This window comes from Chiloscyllium plagiosum, unplaced genomic scaffold (genome assembly GCF_037043375.1).
Source record: "Chiloscyllium plagiosum isolate Xiang-an unplaced genomic scaffold, Cpla_swu_hap1 HiC_scaffold_33, whole genome shotgun sequence".
Classification (NCBI taxonomy): domain Eukaryota; kingdom Metazoa; phylum Chordata; class Chondrichthyes; order Orectolobiformes; family Hemiscylliidae; genus Chiloscyllium; species Chiloscyllium plagiosum.
In genome coordinates this window covers 14,286,641-14,307,782 of record NW_028270171.1, presented here as the reverse complement: position 1 = coordinate 14,307,782, position 21,142 = coordinate 14,286,641, and the positions used below count along the sequence as shown (strand labels likewise).

Here is a 21,142-nt window from a genome sequence, read left to right as displayed (position 1 = left end):
TCATGCACTGCAGTCATTCACTGAGGCTCCTTCACCAGCCAAACCCGTGACCATTTCCATCTATAAGGACAAGAGCAACTGATCCATGGGAACACCATTACCTACAAGCTCATGTCCAACTGACCTGGAAATATATCACAGTCCCTTTGGGGCCAAAACCCTGGAATCCCCTCCCTAATGGGTGGGAGCAGCTACACACCATGGACGACAGTGCTTTAAGAAGGCAGCTCAACACCACCTCCTCAAGGGGCAATTAGGGACAGGCAAAAATTGCTGGCCCAGTCAGTGACGTCCACATCCTGTAAAAGAATAAAAATGATATTGGGCCTGAAACCTTTACACTATGTGATCAACCTCCATCAAAGACTGTTATGATTTCGGAGCATGTTGGAGACGTCGTGGTGGGCTATGTGACCCATCAGCTAATCTCATCATTTTGTGACCTATTTGATTCGTTTGTAGTCTCCGATCTGCTCCCTGGACAAGCCAGTCTCCGTCAGGGTTGCTTTCAGGGCAGGGCGGGTGAGCAGAGAGAAGATATTTCTGAAAATAGTGGCATGGTGACTCAGTGGTTAGCACTGCTGCCTCACTGTGCCAGGGACCCAGGCTCGACCCCACCCTCGGGCACATGTCTGGGTGGAATTTGCATGCTCTCACTGTGTGGGTTTCCTCCGGGTGCACCAGTTTCCTCCCACAGTCCAAAGATAAAACATAGAACATTACAGTGCAGTACAGGCCCTTCAGCCCTCAATGTTGCGCCAAGCTGTGGAACCAATCTGAAGCCAGCTATCCTACACTATTCCATTCGTGTCCATATGCCTATCCAATGACCATTTAAATGCCCTTAAAGTTGGGGAGTATACTACTGTTGCAGGCTGGATGTTCCACATCACTACTACTCTCTGAGTAAAGAACTTACCTCTGACATCTGTCCAGTATCTATCACCCCTCATTTTAAAGCTATGTCCTCTCGGGCTAGCCATCACCATCTGAGGAAAAAGGCTCTCACTGTCCATCCTATCTAACCCTCTGATTATCTTATATGTCTCAATTAAGTCACCTCTCAACCTTCTTCTCTCTAACGAAAACAGCCTCAAGTGTCTCAGGCTTTCCTTGTAAGACCTTCCCTCCATACCAAGCAACATCCTGGTAAATCTCCTCTGAACCCTTTCCAAAGCTTCCACATCCTTTTCATAATGCGATGACCAGAACTGTACGCAATACTCCAAGTGTGGCTGCACCAGAGTTTTGCACAGCATGATTGCATGGTTCAGAGACTCAATCCCTCTACAAATAAAAGTTAACACACCATATGCCTTCTTAACAACCCTATCAACCTGGGTGGCAACTTTCAGGGATCTATGTACCTGGACCGAGATCTCCCTGCTCATCTATACTGTCAAGAATCTTACCATTAGCCCAGTACTCTGCATTCCTGTTACTCCTTCCAAAGTGAATCACCTCACACTTTCTGCATTAAACTCCATTTGCCAGCTCTCAGCCTAGTTCTGCAGTTTATCTACATCCTGGTGTAACCCACAACGTCCCTGGGCACTATCAACAGCTCTACCAACCTTAGTGTCATCCGTAAATTTGCTAACCCATCCTTCTATGCCCACATCCAGTTCATTTATGAAAATAACAAACAACAGTGAACCCCAAACAGAACCTTGTGGTACCCCACTAGTAACTGAACTCCAGGATAAATATTTCCCATTGACCGCCACCCACTGTCTTCTTTCAGCTACCCAATTTCTGATCCAAACTGCTAAATCACCCTCAATCTAATGCCTCTGTATCATGTGCAATAGCCTACCACGAGGAACCTTATCAAATGGCTTATTGAAATCCACTTATCCTGCACATCCCTGGGCATGATGGGACACTTTCCCATGGCCAACCCACCCTAACCTGTAAATCCCTGGGCACGTTGGCACAATGCCCCATGGCCAACCCACCCTAAACTGCACATCCCTGGGCACTACGGGACAATTTCCCATGGCGAATTCACCCTAACCTGCACATCCCTGGGCACGATGGGACAATTTCCCATGGCCAGTCCACCCGAAACTACACATCCCTGGGCACGTTCGGACAATTTCCCATGCCCAATCCACCATAACCTGCCCATCCCTGGGTATGATGGGACAATCTCCCATGGCCAAACCACTTTAACCTGCACATCCCTGGGCACGATGGGACAATTTCCCATGGCCAATCCACCCTAAACAGCACATCCCTGGGCACGATGGGACAATTTCCCATGCCCAATCCCACCCTAACCTGCACATCCCTGGGCGCGATGGGACAATTTCCCATGCCCAATCCCACCCTAACCTGCACATCCCTGGGCACGATTGGACAATTTCCCATGGCCAATCCCATCCTTGCCTGTACATCTCTGGGCACGATGGGACAATTTCCCATGTCCAATCCCACCCGAAACTGCACATCTCTGGGCACAAAGGTACAATTTTGCATGGCCAATCCACCCTAACATGCACATACCTGGGCACAATGGGACAATTTCCCACGGCAAATCCACCCAAATCAGCACATCCCTGGGCACGATGGGACAATTTCGCATGGCCAATCACACTCTAACCTGCACATCACTGGGCACAATTAGACAATTTCCCATGGCCAAACCCTCCCTAACCTGCACATCCCTGGGCACAATGGGAAAATTTCCCATGGCCAATCCCACCATAACCTGCAAATCCCTCGGCAAAATGGGTCAGTTTCCCAAAGCCAAACCCATCCGAACCTGCACATCCCTGGGCACGATGGGACAATTTCCCAAAGCCAATCCCACCCGAACCTGCACATCCCTGGGCACGATGGGACAATTTCCCATACCCAATCCACCCTGACGTGCACATCCCTGGGCACGATGGGACAATTTCCCATGGCCAATCCACCCTAACCTGCACATCCCTGGGCACAATGGGACAATTACCCATGGCCAATCCACCCTAACCTGCGCATCTCTGGGCACGATGGGACAATTTCCCATGGACAATCCATGCTAAGCTGCACATCCCTGGGCACGATGGGACAATTTCCCATGGCCACTCCACACTAACCTGCACATCCCTGGGCACATTGGGACAATTTCCCATGGCCAATCCACCCTAACCAGCACATCCCTGGGCACGATGGGACAATCTCCCATCCCCGATCCACCCTGACGTGCACATCCCTGGGCACGATGGGACAATTTCCGACAGCCAATCCACCCGAACCTGAACATCTCTAGGCACGATGGGACAATTTCGCACAGCCAATCCACCCTAACCTGCACATCCCTGGGCACGATGGGACAATTTCCCATCCCCGATCCACCCTAACCTGCACATCCATGGGCACGATGGGACAATTTCCCATGGCCAATCCCCACCCTAACCTGCACATCCCTGGGCACGATGGGACAATTTCCCATGGCCAATCCACCCCAACCTGCACATCCCTGGGCAGGATGGGACAATTTCCCATGGCCAATTCACCCTAACCTGCACATCCCTGGGCACGATGGGACAATTTCCCACGGCAAATCCACCCCAACCTGCACATCCCTGGGCAGGATGGGACAATTTCCCATGGCCAATTCACCCTAACCTGCACATACCTGGGCACGATGGGACAATTTCCCACGGCAAATCCACCCTAACCTGCACATCCCTGGGCAAGATGGGACAATTTCGCATGGCCAATCCCACTCTAAACTGCACATCACTGGGCACGATCAGACAATTTCACGTGGCCAAACCCTCCCTAGCCTGCACATCCCTGGGCACGATGGGACAATTTCCCATGGCCAATCCCACCATAATCTGCAAATCCCTGGGCACGATGGGTCAGTTTCCCAAAGCCAATCCCATCCGAACCTGCACATCCCTGGGCACGATGGGACAATTTCCCATGGCCAATCCACCCCAACCTGCACATCCCTGGGCAGGATGGGACAATTTCCTATGGCCAATTCACCCTAACCTGCACATCCCTGGGCACGATGGGATAATTTCCCACGGCAAATCCACCCCAACCTGCACATCCCTGGGCAGGATGGGACAATTTCCCATGGCCAATTCACCCTAACCTGCACATACCTGGGCACGATGGGACAATTTCCCATGGCCAATCCAACCTAACCTGCGCATCCCTGGGCACGATGGGACAATTTCCCATGGCCAATCCATGGTGGGCGGCACGGTGGCACAGTGGTTAGCACTGCTGCCTCACAGCGCCTGAGACCCGGGTTCAATACCCGCCTCAGGCGACTGACTGTGTGGAGTTTGCACGTTCTCCCCGTGTCTGCGTGGGTTTCCTCCGGGTGCTCCGGTTTCCTCCCACAGTCCAAAGATGTGCAGGGTCAGGTGAATTGGCCATGCTAAATTGCCCGTAGTGTTAGGTAAGGGGTAAATGTAGGGGTATGGGTGGGTTTCGCTTCGGCGGGTAGGTGTGGACTTGTTGGGCCGAAGGGCCTGTTTCCACACTGTAATGTAATCTACTCTAAAAAAAATCCCACCATAATCTGCAAATCCCTGGGCACGATGGGTCAGTTTCCCAAAGCCAATCCCATCCGAACCTGCACATCCCTGGGCACGATGGGACAATTTCCCATGGCCAATCCCACTTTAACCTGCAAATCCCTGGGCACGATGGGACAGTTTCCCAAAGCCAATCCCACCCGAACCTGCACATCCCTGGGCACGATGGGACAATTTCCCATGGTCAATCCAACCTAACCAGCACATCCCTGCGCATGATGGGACAGTTTCCCATACCCAATCCACCCTGACGTGCACATCCCTGGGCACGATGGGACAATTTCCCATGGCCAATCCACCCTAACCTGCACATCCCTGGGCACGATGCAACAATTTCCCATGGCCAATCCACCCTAACCTGCACATCCCTGGGCAAAATGGGACAATTTCCCATGGCCAATCCACCCTAACCTGTGCATCTCTGGGCACAATGGGACAATTTCCCATGGAAAATCCATCCTAAGCTGCACATCCCTGGGCACGATGGGACAATTTTCCATGGCCAATCCACCCCAACCTGCACATCCCTGGGCACGATGGGACAATTTCCCATGGCCAATTCACCCTAATCAGCACATCCCTGGGCAAGATGGGACAATTTCGCATGGCCAATCCCACTCTAAACTGCACATTACTGGGCACGATCGGACAATTTCACGTGGTCAAACCCTCCCTAGCCTGCACATCCCTGGGCACAATGGGACAATTTCCCATGGCCAATCCCACCCTAACCTGCAAATCCCTGGGCACGATGGGACAATTTCCCATGGCCAATCCACCCTAACCTGCACATCCCTGGGCAAGATGGGACAATTTCCCATGGCCAATCCACCCTAACCTGCGCATCCCTGGGCACGATGGGACAATTTCCCATGGCCAATCCACCCTAACCTGCACATCCCTGGGCACGATGGGACAATTTCCCATGGCCACTCCACACTAACCTGCACACCCCTGGGCACATTGGGACAATTTCCCATGGCCAGTACATCCTAACCTGCATATCCCTGGGCATGATGGTACAATTTCCCATGGCCAATCCACCCTAAGCTGTATATCCATGGGCACGATGGGACAATTTCCCATGGCCAATCCACCCCAACCTGCACATCTCTGGGCAGGATGGGACAATTTCCCATGGCCAATTCACCCTAACCAGCACATCCCTGGGCACAATGGGACAATTTCCCACTGCAAATCCACCCTAACCTGCACATCCTGGGCAAGATGGGACAATTTCGCATGGCCAATCCCACTCTAAACTGCACATCACTGGGCACGATCAGACAATTTCACGTGGCCAAACCCTCCCTAGCCTGCACATCCCTGGGCACAATGGGACAATTTCCCATGCCCAATCCACCCTAACCTGCACATCCCTGGGCACGATGGGACAATTTCCCACGGCAAATCCACCCCAACCTGCACATCCCTGGGCAGGATGGGACAATTTCCCATGGCCAATTCACCCTAACCTGCACATCCCTGGGCACGATGGGACAATTTCCCACGGCAAATCCACCCTAACCTGCACATCCCTGGGCAAGATGGGACAATTTCGCATGGCCAATCCCACTCTAAACTGCACATCACTGGGCACGATCAGACAATTTCACGTGGCCAAACCCTCCCTAGCCTGCACATCCCTGGGCACGATGGGACAATTTCCCATGGCCAATCCCACCATAATCTGCAAATCCCTGGGCACGATGGGTCAGTTTCCCAAAGCCAATCCCATCCGAACCTGCACATCCCTGGGCACGATGGGACAATTTCCCATGGCCAATCCACCCCAACCTGCACATCCCTGGGCAGGATGGGACAATTTCCTATGGCCAATTCACCCTAACCTGCACATCCCTGGGCACGATGGGACAATTTCCCACGGCAAATCCACCCCAACCTGCACATCCCTGGGCAGGATGGGACAATTTCCCATGGCCAATTCCATCCGAACCTGCACATACCTGGGCACGATGGGACAATTTCCCATGGCCAATCCAACCTAACCTGCGCATCCCTGGGCACGATGGGACAATTTCCCATGGCCAATCCATGGTGGGCGGCACGGTGGCACAGTGGTTAGCACGGCGGCCTCACAGCGCCTGAGACCCGGGTTCAATTCCCGCCTCAGGCTACTGACTGTGTGGAGTTTGCACGTTCTCCCCGTGTCTGCGTGGGTTTCCTCCGGGTGCTCCGGTTTCCTCCCACAGTCCAAAGATGTGCAGGGTCAGGTGAATTGGCCATGCTAAATTGCCCGTAGTGTTAGGTAAGGGGTAAATGTAGGGGTATGGGTGGGTTTCGCTTCGGCGGGTAGGTGTGGACTTGTTGGGCCGAAGGGCCTGTTTCCACACTGTAATGTAATCTACTCTAAAAAAAATCCCACCATAATCTGCAAATCCCTGGGCACGATGGGTCAGTTTCCCAAAGCCAATCCCATCCGAACCTGCACATCCCTGGGCACGATGGGACAATTTCCCATGGCCAATCCCACTTTAACCTGCAAATCCCTGGGCACAATGGGACAGTTTCCCAAAGCAAATCCCACCCGAACCTGCACATCCCTGGGCACGATGGGACAATTTCCCATGGCCAATCCAACCTAACCAGCACATCCCTGCGCACAATTGGACAGTTTCCCATACCCAATCCACCCTGACGTGCACATCCCTGGGCACGATGCGACAATTTCCCATGGCCAATCCACCCTAACCTGCACATCCCTGGGCAAAATGGGACAATTTCCCATGGCCAATCCACCCTAACCTGCGCATCTCTGGGCACGATGGGACAATTTCCCATGGAAAATCCATCCTAAGCTGCACATCACTGGGCACGATGGGACAATTTCCCATGGCCAATCCACCCTAACCTGCACATCCCTGGGCACATTGGGACAATTTCCCATGGCCAGTACATCCTAACCTGCATATCCCTGGGCATGATGGTACAATTTCCCATGGCCAATCCACCCTAAGCTGTATATCCATGGGCACGATGGGACAATTTCCCATGGCCAATCCACCCCAACCTGCACATCTCTGGGCAGAATGGGACAATTTCCCATGGCCAATTCACCCTAACCAGCACATCCCTGGGCACAATGGGACAATTTCCCACTGCAAATCCACCCTAACCTGCACATCCCTGGGCAAGATGGGACAATTTCGCATGGCCAATCCCACTCTAAACTGCACATCACTGGGCACGATCAGACAATTTCACGTGGCCAAACCCTCCCTAGCCTGCACATCCCTGGGCACAATGGGACAATTTCTCATGGCCAATCCCACCCTAACCTGCAAATCCCTGGGCACGATGGGACAACTTCCCATGGCCAATCCACCCTTACCTGCGATTCCCTGGGCACGATGGGACAATTTCCCATGGCCAATCCCACCCGAACCTGCACATCCCTGGGCACGATGCGATAATTTCCCATGGCCAATCCCACCCCAACCTGAACATCCGTGGGCACGTGGGGACAATTTCCCACAGCCAATCCACCCTAACCTGCACATCTCTGGGCACGATGGGACAATTTCCCATGGAAAATCCACCCTAAGCTGCACATCCCTGGGCACGATGGGACAATTTCCCATGGCCAATCCACCCTAACCTGCACATCCCTGGGCACGTGGGGACAATTTCCCATGGCCAATCCACCCTAACCTGCACATCCCTGGGCACGATGGGACATTTTCCAATGGCCAATCCCACCCTAAACTGCACATCCCTGGGCATGATGGGATATTTTCCCATGGCCAATCCCACCCTAACCTGCACATCCCTGTGCACGAGGGAACAATTTCCCACAGCCAATCCACCCTAACCTGCACATCCCTGGACACTATGGGACAACTCCCCATGGCCAATCCCCACCCTAACCTGCACATCCCTGGGCACAATGGGACAATTCCCCATGGCCAATCCCCACCCTAACCTGCATATCCCTGGGCATGATGGGATATTTTCCCATGGCCAATCCCACCCTAACCTGCACATCCCTGTGCACGAGGGAACAATTTCCCACAGCCAATCCACCATAACCTGCACATCCCTGGACACTATGGGACAACTCCCCATGGCCAATCCCCACCCTAACCTGCACATCCCTGGGCACAATGGGACAATTCCCCATGGCCAATCCCCACCCTAACCTGCATATCCCTGGGTACGATGGGACAATTTCCCATGGCCAATCCACCCCCACCTGCACATCCCTGGGCACGATTGGACAATTTCCCATGGCCAATCCCACCCTAACATGCACATCCCTGGGCACGATGGGACAATTTCCCATCCCCAATCCACCCTGAATTGCACATCGCTGGGCACGATGCGACAATTTCCCACGGCCAATCCACCCTGACCTGCTCATCCCAGGGCACGATGGGACAATTTCCCACAGCCAATCCACCCTAACCAGCACATCACTGGGCACGATGGGACAATTTCCCATGGCCAATCCACCCCAACCTGCACATCCCTGGGCACGATTGGACAATTTCCCACGGCCAATCCACCCTGACCTGCTCATCCCAGGGCACGATGGGACAATTTCCCACAGCCAATCCACCCTAACCTGCACATCCCTGGGCACGATGGGACAATTTCCCATGCCCAATCCACCCTGACTTGCTCATCCGTGTGCACGATGGGACAATTTCCCATGGCTAATCCACCCTAACCTGCAAATCCCTGGGCACGATGCGACAATTTCCCATGGCCAATCCACCCTAACCTGCACATCCCTGGGCACAATGGGACAATTTCCCATGGCCAATCCACCCTAACCTGTGCATCTCTGGGCACGATGGGACAATTTCCCATGGAAAATCCACCCTAAGCTGCACATCCCTGGGCACGATGGGACAATTTCCCATGGCCAATCCACCCTAACCTGCACATCCCTGGGCACGATGGGACAATTTCCCATGGCCAATCCACCCCAACCTGCACATCCCTGGGCACGTTGGGACAATTTCTCAAAGCCAATCCACCCTAACCAGCACATCCCTGGGCACGATGGGACAATGTCCCATCCCCGATCCACCCTGACGTGCACATCTCTGGGCACGATGGGACAATTTCCCACAGCCAATCCACCCTAACCTGCAAATCCCTGGGCACGATGGGACAATTTCCCATGGCCAATTCACCCTAACCTGCACATCCCTGGGCACGATGGGACAATTTCCCATGGCCAATCCACCCTAACCTGCACATCCCTGGGCACGATGGGACAATTTCCCATTTCACTGGGCACGATCGGACAATTTCACGTGGTCAAACCCTCCCTAGCCTGCACATCCCTGGGCAAGATGGGACAATTTCGCATGGCCAATCCCACTCTAAACTGCACATCACTGGGCACGATCGGACAATTTCCCATGGCCAATTCACCCTAACCTGCACATCCCTGGGCACGATGGGACAATTTCCCATGGCCAATTCACCCTAACCAGCACATCCCTGGGCAAGATGGGACAATTTCGCATGGCCAATCCCACTCTAAACTGCACATCACTGGGCACGATCGGACAATTTCACGTGGTCAAACCCTCCCTAGCCTGCACATCCCTGGGCACAATGGGACAATTTCCCATGGCCAATCCCACCCTAACCTGCAAATCCCTGGGCACGATGGGACAATTTCCCATGGCCAATCCACCCTAACCTGCACATCCCTGGGCAAGATGGGACAATTTCCCATGGCCAATCCACCCTAACCTGCGCATCCCTGGGCACGATGGGACAATTTCCCATGGCCAATCCACCCTAACCTGCACATCCCTGGGCACGATGGGACAATTTCCCATGGCCACTCCACACTAACCTGCACACCCCTGGGCACATTGGGACAATTTCCCATGGCCAGTACATCCTAACCTGCATATCCCTGGGCATGATGGTACAATTTCCCATGGCCAATCCACCCTAAGCTGTATATCCATGGGCACGATGGGACAATTTCCCATGGCCAATCCACCCCAACCTGCACATCTCTGGGCAGGATGGGACAATTTCCCATGGCCAATTCACCCTAACCAGCACATCCCTGGGCACAATGGGACAATTTCCCACTGCAAATCCACCCTAACCTGCACATCCCTGGGCACAATGGGACAATTTCGCATGGCCAATCCCACTCTAAACTGCACATCACTGGGCACGATCAGACAATTTCACGTGGCCAAACCCTCCCTAGCCTGCACATCCCTGGGCACAATGGGACAATTTCTCATGGCCAATCCCACCGTAACCTGCAAATCCCTGGGCACGATGGGACAATTTCCCATGGCCAATCCCACCCGAACCTGCACATCCCTGGGCACGATGCGATAATTTCCCATGGCCAATCCCACCCCAACCTGAACATCCGTGGGCACGTGGGGACAATTTCCCACAGCCAATCCACCCTAACCTGCACATCCCTGGGCACGATGGGACATTTTCCAATGGCCAATCCCACCCTAAACTGCACATCCCTGGGCATGATGGGATATTTTCCCATGGCCAATCCCACCCTAACCTGCACATCCCTGTGCACGAGGGAACAATTTCCCACAGCCAATCCACCCTAACCTGCACATCCCTGGACACTATGGGACAACTCCCCATGGCCAATCCCCACCCTAACCTGCACATCCCTGGGCACAATGGGACAATTCCCCATGGCCAATCCCCACCCTAACCTGCATATCCCTGGGCATGATGGGATATTTTCCCATGGCCAATCCCACCCTAACCTGCACATCCCTGTGCACGAGGGAACAATTTCCCACAGCCAATCCACCCTAACCTGCACATCCCTGGACACTATGGGACAACTCCCCATGGCCAATCCCCACCCTAACCTGCACATCCCTGGGCACAATGGGACAATTCCCCATGGCCAATCCCCACCCTAACCTGCATATCCCTGGGTACGATGGGACAATTTCCCATGGCCAATCCACCCCCACCTGCACATCCCTGGGCACGATTGGACAATTTCCCATGGCCAATCCCACCCTAACATGCACATCCCTGGGCACGATGGGACAATTTCCCATCCCCAATCCACCCTGAATTGCACATCGCTGGGCACGATGGGACAATTTCCCACGGCCAATCCACCCTGACCTGCTCATCCCAGGGCACGATGGGACAATTTCCCACAGCCAATCCACCCTAACCAGCACATCACTGGGCACGATGGGACAATTTCCCATGGCCAATCCACCCCAACCTGCACATCCCTGGGCACGATGGGACAATTTCCCACGGCCAATCCACCCTGACCTGCTCATCCCAGGGCACGATGGGACAATTTCCCACAGCCAATCCACCCTAACCTGCACATCCCTGGGCACGATGGGACAATTTCCCATGCCCAATCCACCCTGACTTGCTCATCCGTGTGCACGATGGGACAATTTCCCATGGCTAATCCACCCTAACCTGCAAATCCCTGGGCACGATGCGACAATTTCCCATGGCCAATCCACCCTAACCTGCACATCCCTGGGCACAATGGGACAATTTCCCATGGCCAATCCACCCTAACCTGTGCATCTCTGGGCACGATGGGACAATTTCCCATGGAAAATCCACCCTAAGCTGCACATCCCTGGGCACGATGGGACAATTTCCCATGGCCAATCCACCCTAACCTGCACATCCCTGGGCACGATGGGACAATTTCCCATGGCCAATCCACCCTAACCTGCACATCCCTGGGCACGTTGGGACAATTTCTCAAAGCCAATCCACCCTAACCAGCACATCCCTGGGCACGATGGGACAATGTCCCATCCCCGATCCACCCTGACGTGCACATCTCTGGGCACGATGGGACAATTTCCCACAGCCAATCCACCCTAACCTGCAAATCCCTGGGCACGATGGGACAATTTCCCATGGCCAATTCACCCTAACCTGCACATCCCTGGGCACGATGGGACAATTTCTCATGGCCAATCCCACCCTAACCTGCAAATCCCTGGGCACGATGGGACAACTTCCCATTTCACTGGGCACGATCGGACAATTTCACGTGGTCAAACCCTCCCTAGCCTGCACATCCCTGGGCAAGATGGGACAATTTCGCATGGCCAATCCCACTCTAAACTGCACATCACTGGGCACGATCGGACAATTTCCCATGGCCAATTCACCCTAACCTGCACATCCTTGGGCACGATGGGACAATTTCCCATGGCCAATCCACCCTAACCTGCACATCCCTGGGCACGATGGGACAATTTCCCATTTCACTGGGCACGATCGGACAATTTCACGTGGTCAAACCCTCCCTAGCCTGCACATCCCTGGGCAAGATGGGACAATTTCGCATGGCCAATCCCACTCTAAACTGCACATCACTGGGCACGATCGGACAATTTCACGTGGTCAAACCCTCCCTAGCCTGCACATCCCTGGGCACAATGGGACAATTTCCCATGGCCAATCCCACCCTAACCTGCAAATCCCTGGGCACAATGGGACAATTTCCCATGGCCACTCCGCACTAACCTGCACACCCCTGGGCACATTGGGACAATTTCCCATGGCCAATCCACCCTAACCTGCGCATCCCTGGGCACGATGGGACAATTTCCCATGGCCAATCCACCCTAACCTGCACACCCCTGGGCACATTGGGACAATTTCCCATGGCCAGTACATCCTAACCTGCATATCCCTGGGCATGATGGTACAATTTCCCATGGCCAATCCACCCTAAGCTGTATATCCATGGGCACGATGGGACAATTTCCCATGGCCAATCCCCACCCTAACCTGCATATCCCTGGGTACGATGGGACAATTTCCCATGGCCAATCCACCCCCACCTGCACATCCCTGGGCACGATTGGACAATTTCCCATGGCCAATCCCACCCTAACATGCACATCCCTGGGCACGATGGGACAATTTCCCATCCCCAATCCACCCTGAATTGCACATCGCTGGGCACGATGGGACAATTTCCCACGGCCAATCCACCCTGACCTGCTCATCCCAGGGCACGATGGGACAATTTCCCACAGCCAATCCACCCTAACCAGCACATCACTGGGCACGATGGGACAATTTCCCATGGCCAATCCACCCCAACCTGCACATCCCTGGGCACGATTGGACAATTTCCCACGGCCAATCCACCCTGACCTGCTCATCCCAGGGCACGATGGGACAATTTCCCACAGCCAATCCACCCTAACCTGCACATCCCTGGGCACGATGGGACAATTTCCCATGCCCAATCCACCCTGACTTGCTCATCCGTGTGCACGATGGGACAATTTCCCATGGCTAATCCACCCTAACCTGCAAATCCCTGGGCACGATGCGACAATTTCCCATGGCCAATCCACCCTAACCTGCACATCCCTGGGCACAATGGGACAATTTCCCATGGCCAATCCACCCTAACCTGTGCATCTCTGGGCACGATGGGACAATTTCCCATGGAAAATCCACCCTAAGCTGCACATCCCTGGGCACGATGGGACAATTTCCCATGGCCAATCCACCCTAACCTGCACATCCCTGGGCACGATGGGACAATTTCCCATGGCCAATCCACCCTAACCTGCACATCCCTGGGCACGTTGGGACAATTTCTCAAAGCCAATCCACCCTAACCAGCACATCCCTGGGCACGATGGGACAATGTCCCATCCCCGATCCACCCTGACGTGCACATCTCTGGGCACGATGGGACAATTTCCCACAGCCAATCCACCCTAACCTGCAAATCCCTGGGCACGATGGGACAATTTCCCATGGCCAATTCACCCTAACCTGCACATCCCTGGGCACGATGGGACAATTTCCCATGGCCAGTCCACCCTAACCTGCACATCCCTGGGCACGATGGGACAATTTCCCATTTCACTGGGCACGATCGGACAATTTCACGTGGTCAAACCCTCCCTAGCCTGCACATCCCTGGGCAAGATGGGACAATTTCGCATGGCCAATCCCACTCTAAACTGCACATCACTGGGCACGATCGGACAATTTCCCATGGCCAATTCACCCTAACCTGTACATCCCTGGGCACGATGGGACAATTTCCCATGGCCAATCCACCCTAACCTGCACATCCCTGGGCACGATGGGACAATTTCCCATTTCACTGGGCACGATCGGACAATTTCACGTGGTCAAACCCTCCCTAGCCTGCACATCCCTGGGCAAGATGGGACAATTTCGCATGGCCAATCCCACTCTAAACTGCACATCACTGGGCACGATCGGACAATTTCACGTGGTCAAACCCTCCCTAGCCTGCACATCCCTGGGCACAATGGGACAATTTCCCATGGCCAATCCCACCCTAACCTGCAAATCCATGGGCACGATGGGACAATTTCCCATGGCCAATCCACCCTAACCTGCACATCCCTGGGCAAGATGGGACAATTTCCCACGGCCAATCCACCCTAACCTGCGCATCCCTGGGCACGATGGGACAATTTCCCATGGCCAATCCACCCTAACCTGCACATCCCTGGGCACGATGGGACAATTTCCCATGGCCACTCCACACTAACCTGCACACCCCTGGGCACATTGGGACAATTTCCCATGGCCAGTACATCCTAACCTGCATATCCCTGGGCATGATGGTACAATTTCCCATGGCCAATCCACCCTAAGCTGTATATCCATGGGCACGATGGGACAATTTCCCATGGCCAATCCAACCCAACCTGCACATCTCTGGGCAGGATGGGACAATTTCCCATGGCCAATTCACCCTAACCAGCTCATCCCTGGGCACAGTGGGACAATTTCCCACTGCAAATCCACCCTAACCTGCACATCCCTGGGCACAATGGGACAATTTCTCATGGCCAATCCCACCCTAACCTGCAAATCCCTGGGCACGATGGGACAACTTCCCATGGCCAATCCCACCCTTACCTGCGATTCCCTGGGCACGATGGGACAATTTCCCATGGCCAATCCCATCCGAACCTGCACATCCCTGGGCACGATGCGATAATTTCCCATGGCCAATCCCACCCCAACCTGAACATCCGTGGGCACGTGGGGACAATTTCCCACAGCCAATCCACCCTAACCTGCACATCCCTGGGCACGATGGGACATTTTCCAATGGCCAATCCCACCCTAAACTGCACATCCCTGGGCATGATAGGATATTTTCCCATGGCCAATCCCACCCTAACCTGCACATCCCTGTGCACGAGGGAACAATTTCCCACAGCCAATCCACCCTAACCTGCACATTCCTGGACACTATGGGACAACTCCCCATGGCCAATCCCCACCCTAACCTGCACATCCCTGGGCACAATGGGACAATTCCCCATGGCCAATCCACACCCTAACCTGCATATCCCTGGGTACGATGGGACAATTTCCCATGGTCAATCCACCCCAACCTGCACATCCCTGGGCACGATTGGACAATTTCCCATGGCCAATCCCACCCTAACATGCACATCCCTGGGCACGATGGAACAATTTCCCATCCCCAATCCACCCTGAATTGCACATCGCTGGGCACGATGGGACAATTTCCCACGGCCAATCCACCCTGACCTGCTCATCCCAGGGAACGATGGGACAATTTCCCACAGCCAATCCACCCTAACCAGCACATCACTGGGCATGATGGGACAATTTCCCATGGCCAATCCACCCCAACCTGCCCATCCCTGGGCACGATTGGACAATTTCCCACGGCCAATCCACCCTGACCTGCTCATCCCAGGGCACGATGGGACAATTTCCCAAAGCCAATCCACCCTAACCTGCACATCCCTGGGCACGATGGGACAATTTCCCATGCCCAATCCACCCTGAATTGCTCATCCGTGTGCACGATGGGACAATTTCCCATGGCCAATCCAACCTAACCTGCACATCCGTGGGCACGATGGGACAATTTCCCATGGCCATTCCACCCTAACCTGCACATCCCTGGGCATGATGGGACAATTTCCCATGGCCAATCCACCCTAACCTGCAATCCGTGGGCACGATGGGTCAATTTCCCATGGCCAATCCACCCTAACCTGCACATCCCTGGGCACGATGGGTCAATTTCCGATGACCAATCCATCCCAACCTGCACATTCCTGGGCATGATGGGACAATTTCCCATGGCCAATCCACCCTGACCTGCTCATCCCAGGGCACGATGGGACAATTTCCCATGGCCACTCCACACTAACCTGCACACCCCTGGGCACATTGGGACAATTTCCCATGGCCAGTACATCCTAACCTGCATATCCCTGGGCATGATGGTACAATTTCCCATGGCCAATCCACCCTAAGCCGTATATCCATGGGCACGATGGGACAATTTCCCATGGCCAATCCCCACCCTAACCTGCATATCCCTGGGTACGATGGGACAATTTCCCATGGCCAATCCACCCCCACCTGCACATCCCTGGGCACGATTGGACAATTTCCCATGGCCAATCCCACCCTAACATGCACATCCCTGGGCACGATGGGACAATTTCCCATCCCCAATCCACCCTGAATTGCACATCGCTGGGCACGATGGGACAATTTCCCACGGCCAATCCACCCTGACCTGCTCATCCCAGGGCACGATGGGACAATTTCCCACAGCCAATCCACCCTAACCAGCACATCACTGGGCACGATGGGACAATTTCCCATGGCCAATCCACCCCAACCTGCACATCCCTGGGCACGATTGGACAATTTCCCACGGCCAATCCACCCTGACCTGCTCATCCCAGGGCACGATGGGACAATTTCCCACAGCCAATCCACCCTAACCTGCACATCCCTGGGCACGATGGGACAATTTCCCATGCCCAATCCACCCTGACTTGCTCATCCGTGTGCACGATGGGACAATTTCCCATGGCTAATCCACCCTAACCTGCAAATCCCTGGGCACGATGCGACAATTTCCCATGGCCAATCCACCCTAACCTGCACATCCCTGGGCACAATGGGACAATTTCCCATGGCCAATCCACCCTAACCTGTGCATCTCTGGGCACGATGGGACAATTTCCCATGGAAAATCCACCCTAAGCTGCACATCCCTGGGCACGATGGGACAATTTCCCATGGCCAATCCACCCTAACCTGCACATCCCTGGGCACGATGGGACAATTTCCCATGGCCAATCCACCCTAACCTGCACATCCCTGGGCACGTTGGGACAATTTCTCAAAGCCAATCCACCCTAACCAGCACATCCCTGGGCACGATGGGACAATGTCCCATCCCCGATCCACCCTGACGTGCACATCTCTGGGCACGATGGGACAATTTCCCACAGCCAATCCACCCTAACCTGCAAATCCCTGGGCACGATGGGACAATTTCCCATGGCCAATTCACCCTAACCTGCACATCCCTGGGCACGATGGGACAATTTCCCATGGCCAATCCACCCTAACCTGCACATCCCTGGGCACGATGGGACAATTTCCCATTTCACTGGGCACGATCGGACAATTTCACGTGGTCAAACCCTCCCTAGCCTGCACATCCCTGGGCAAGATGGGACAATTTCGCATGGCCAATCCCACTCTAAACTGCACATCACTGGGCACGATCGGACAATTTCCCATGGCCAATTCACCCTAACCTGCACATCCCTGGGCACGATGGGACAATTTCCCATGGCCAATTCACCCTAACCAGCACATCCCTGGGCAAGATGGGACAATTTCGCATGGCCAATCCCACTCTAAACTGCACATTACTGGGCACGATCGGACAATTTCACGTGGTCAAACCCTCCCTAGCCTGCACATCCCTGGGCACAATGGGACAATTTCCCATGGCCAATCCCACCCTAACCTGCAAATACCTGGGCACGATGGGACAATTTCCCATGGCCAATCCACCCTAACCTGCACATCCCTGGGCAAGATGGGACAATTTCCCATGGCCAATCCACCCTAACCTGCGCATCCCTGGGCACGATGGGACAATTTCCCATGGCCAATCCACCCTAACCTGCACATCCCTGGGCACGATGGGACAATTTCCCATGGCCACTCCACACTAACCTGCACACCCCTGGGCACATTGGGACAATTTCCCATGGCCAGTACATCCTAACCTGCATATCCCTGGGCATGATGGTACAATTTCCCATGGCCAATCCACCCTAAGCTGTATATCCATGGGCACGATGGGACAATTTCCCATGGCCAATCCACCCCAACCTGCACATCTCTGGGCAGGATGGGACAATTTCCCATGGCCAATTCACCCTAACCAGCACATCCCTGGGCACAATGGGACAATTTCCCACTGCAAATCCACCCTAACCTGCACATCCCTGGGCAAGATGGGACAATTTCGCATGGCCAATCCCACTCTAAACTGCACATCACTGGGCACGATCAGACAATTTCACGTGGCCAAACCCTCCCTAGCCTGCACATCCCTGGGCACAATGGGACAATTTCTCATGGCCAATCCCACCCTTACCTGCGATTCCCTGGGCACGATGGGACAATTTCCCATGGCCAATCCCACCCGAACCTGCACATCCCTGGGCACGATGCGATAATTTCCCATGGCCAATCCCACCCCAACCTGAACATCCGTGGGCACGTGGGGACAATTTCCCACAGCCAATCCACCCTAACCTGCACATCCCTGGGCACGATGGGACATTTTCCAATGGCCAATCCCACCCTAAACTGCACATCCCTGGGCATGATGGGATATTTTCCCATGGCCAATCCCACCCTAACCTGCACATCCCTGTGCACGAGGGAACAATTTCCCACAGCCAATCCACCCTAACCTGCACATCCCTGGACACTATGGGACAACTCCCCATGGCCAATCCCCACCCTAACCTGCACATCCCTGGGCACAATGGGACAATTCCCCATGGCCAATCCCCACCCTAACCTGCATATCCCTGGGCATGATGGGATATTTTCCCATGGCCAATCCCACCCTAACCTGCACATCCCTGTGCACGAGGGAACAATTTCCCACAGCCAATCCACCCTAACCTGCACATCCCTGCACACTATGGGACAACTCCCCATGGCCAATCCCCACCCTAACCTGCACATCCCTGGGCACAATGGGACAATTCCCCATGGCCAATCCCCACCCTAACCTGCATATCCCTGGGTACGATGGGACAATTTCCCATGGCCAATCCACCCCCACCTGCACATCCCTGGGCACGATTGGACAATTTCCCATGGCCAATCCCACCCTAACATGCACATCCCTGGGCACGATGGGACAATTTCCCATCCCCAATCCACCCTGAATTGCACATCGCTGGGCACGATGGGACAATTTCCCACGGCCAATCCACCCTGACCTGCTCATCCCAGGGCACGATGGGACAATTTCCCACAGCCAATCCACCCTAACCAGCACATCACTGGGCACGATGGGACAATTTCCCATGGCCAATCCACCCCAACCTGCACATCCCTGGGCACGATTGGACAATTTCCCACGGCCAATCCACCCTGACCTGCTCATCCCAGGGCACGATGGGACAATTTCCCACAGCCAATCCACCCTAACCTGCACATCCCTGGGCACGATGGGACAATTTCCCATGCCCAATCCACCCTGACTTGCTCATCCGTGTGCACGATGGGACAATTTCCCATGGCTAATCCACCCTAACCTGCAAATCCCTGGGCACGATGCGACAATTTCCCATGGCCAATCCACCCTAACCTGCACATCCCTGGGCACAATGGGACAATTTCCCATGGCCAATCCACCCTAACCTGTGCATCTCTGGGCACGATGGGACAATTTCCCATGGAAAATCCACCCTAAGCTGCACATCCCTGGGCACGATGGGACAATTTCCCATGGCCAATCCACCCTAACCTGCACATCCCTGGGCACGATGGGACAATTTCCCATGGCCAATCCACCCTAACCTGCACATCCCTGGGCACGTTGGGACAATTTCTCAAAGCCAATCCACCCTAACCAGCACATCCCTGGGCAAGATGGGACAATGTCCCATCCCCGATCCACCCTGACGTGCACATCTCTGGGCACGATGGGACAATTTCCCACAGCCAATCCACCCGAACCTGCAAATCCCTGGGCACGATGGGACAATTTCCCATGGCCAATTCACCCTAACCTGCACATCCCTGGGCACGATGGGACAATTTCCCATGGCCAGTCCACCCTAACCTGCACATCCCTGGGCACGATGGGACAATTTCCCATTTCACTGGGCACGATCGGACAATTTCACGTGGTCAAACCCTCCCTAGCCTGCACAACCCTGGGCAAGATGGGACAATTTCGCATGGCCAATCCCACTCTAAACTGCACATCACTGGGCACGATCGGACAATTTCCCATGGCCAATTCACCCTAACCTGTACATCCCTGGGCACGATGGGACAATTTCCCATGGCCAATCCACCCTAACCTGCACATCCCTGGGCACGATGGGACAATTTCCCATTTCACTGGGCACGATCGGACAATTTCACGTGGTCAAACCCTCCCTAGCCTGCACATCCCTGGGCAAGATGGGACAATTTCGCATGGCCAATCCCACTCTAAACTGCACATCACTGGGCACGATCGGACAATT

At 54.3% G+C, this 21,142-nt stretch overlaps 1 protein-coding gene across 1 annotated transcript in view; it reads right to left on the bottom strand.

Annotated features, from left to right (window-relative positions):
• LOC122541974 (somatostatin receptor type 5-like) overlaps positions 1-21,142 on the bottom strand; it is an 81,702-nt gene that overhangs the window by 11,077 nt on the left and 49,483 nt on the right. The window lies entirely within an intron of this gene.